A 2462-nucleotide genomic window follows, 5' to 3' on the forward strand; every position below is an offset into this window, starting at 1 on the left:
CCCCACCGTAGACATGCAAGCAGTTCATTCCTGGACTGAACCTGGGGCAGATTATGTGCTAACTGTGCCGTTCTCATTAAGGGCTGCCAGCTGCCATGGGTCTGACTGTGGGGTGACCTTGTGTAATTGCAAATGGTGCAGCAGGCAGCACAAGAAAAGAAAAGCAGCTACAGGCTGCATTCAGCCAGGGGCATATAATGGGGTGATCGTGCCCTTGTCACCCTGGCCAGAGCATGACTAGGGTGTGAGTGGTGGGGGAGAATGAACATTGCTTCATGTTGGGCTAGGTGGACCGCAGCATCTGGCATGCAAAACTCCTGGCGTCTGGAGAAACACATCACACCCACTTACTGAAACAGGGCAGCCAATCTCATCCATTTGTAAGTGCAATTTGAAGCAACATCTGCCGGACAAAGTGGTGAAACGCAAAAAAGCTGCAGTACCATTTGGTGGACAATGGGATCATTACAAGTATTTACGTTCATTTGCGTTTGCACATAAGGAATCCATGGACACAATGCTTTGGTTCGTGGCAACTCAAAGTAAACTACATCTGGATGAATTTTACTTTAGTACACGAGAAAGACTTTTAAAGTATCAGGGAAACATGTTTGTGCAAACAGTAACATTGCTGGAACACAAGGAAGGGCAAAAATTGTGATGTGTCCAAGCGTCCCTAGTGCCCAATGAGTGGAAGGGAGGGGAGGGGATTGTTTAACTGTGTGGCCAGCTAAGGGTTTGCCTTGAAGCAAAGAGAGAAAGTCTTTGTCATTTTAAAGAAAAAACAAAGGTTGCATGCACTGAATCCTGGGTTCCCCAAAGGACACTGACCCAAGACCAAAGACTAATCTATTGCGGTGAGGAAACATAGGCAGAAAAAACTCTGCAAAGTGTATTATTTTGTCCAGATGTGTGTTTCTCTTCTGCTGCCCTGTAAGGATCACTGATGTTCAGTAATCCTGTGCAAGGACTGCCTGTGTGTCTGGCTGCTTCATTTGCTGCATGCCCCTGAGGAGCTGACTTGAGCTTCCACCTTACTGGCATTCTGGGTGAGGTTGTGCTTAAACTAAGGGAATCTTGTGGATAACACCAGTGTCCTGGGGGCAGATTCTTCAACTGAAGGTCCCAGCTCTCAGGATGCAGGAGTGGGCAGAGTTCCCACATGGTAAAAACCAGGCATGGGCAGAGCCAGGTCTCTATTCAAACTCCAGAATCCACAGGGAGCCAGCTGACACGAGGCACTGACACTACTGCCCCAAAAGTGCCCAGATCTGCTGTAGCAGTACCAGGAAGCAATCTTTTAACTCTATTCCTTCCTCAGGCCACTCTTTTAAGATGCAGCACTGTTCCCTGAGGGAGGTAGAATGATTCCTCAGTATAGTTATTTTTCCTTACTGCCACTGCCCTTCTGGAACTTAGTGATGTCAAGGACAATGGTTTTGGTGGTGTCTCTGGAGCTAATGGAGGCAAAATGATCCCAAACAAGGGGCTGTTTGAAGTGCTATAGTCTCAGAGGTAGGAAAATGGGATGCAGTGGAAGTGTTATGGGGATGAGAAAATACTGCTTCAAAGCAGAGAAAACTCACTTGCACAGTTGTTTTGTTCTCTGACACAATCTGGGAAAAAAGGGAAATGGAAGAAGAGTTAGTGGGGGCAGTAAGTACAGCTGGAAGAAGAGAAGCAGCATCAGAACAATGAGTAAGGCTAAGGGAATGAGCCTTTCTGGGAACAAGGGTGTTGCTAGTAGCAGTGTTGGTCTAAGGACATAGGCAAATAAGGTTCTTTAGGTAAATGTGATATCTTTTAGTAGTCCAGCTAAATAGTTGGAAAATTGTTCTTTGCAAGCTTTCAGGCACAAACACCCTTCTTCAGGCATAGGGAAAATCTGCTGTTGTTTTGTGTTCTCCTGGACAGAATAGAAGCCAATATGCAAAATGCAGGTCTGTGAAAATGCAAATGCATGGTAGTGAGGATCAGAGGGAATGGGAGACAATAGGTGTGAGACAGGTACCTGGGGAAAGGGGGAAGTTGACCTGGTGATAGAACGTAGCTATGTCCCATAGTCTCTGAGCTCCACTACCACGGATTTGCATTTTCACAGACCTTCAGTGGCTTATATTCCGTCCAGGAGAACACAAAACAGCAGATTCTCCCTATGCCTGAAGAAGGGGATTTGTGCTCAAAGCTTGTAAACAACAATTTTTTCCAACTATTTAGTTGGTCTAGTAAAAGATATCACATTTACTCAAATAACCTTGTTTTTCTGAGAATGAAGCATCTTGGAAGACTCTCTGGCTCATGTGACCTTAGAATCATAGAATCAATGGTGGGAAGGGACCTAGACAGATCATTGAGTCCGACCCCCTGCCATAGGCAGGAAGGAGCACTGGGGGTGGCAGGGGTAATAAGACCCCAGCCGGGTGCCTATCCAGTCTCCTCTTGAAGATTTCCAGGGAAGGTGA

Source organism: Crocodylus porosus, unplaced genomic scaffold (assembly GCF_001723895.1).
Source record: "Crocodylus porosus isolate Cpor-Errol unplaced genomic scaffold, CroPor_comp1, whole genome shotgun sequence".
NCBI classification, from domain to species: domain Eukaryota; kingdom Metazoa; phylum Chordata; order Crocodylia; family Crocodylidae; genus Crocodylus; species Crocodylus porosus.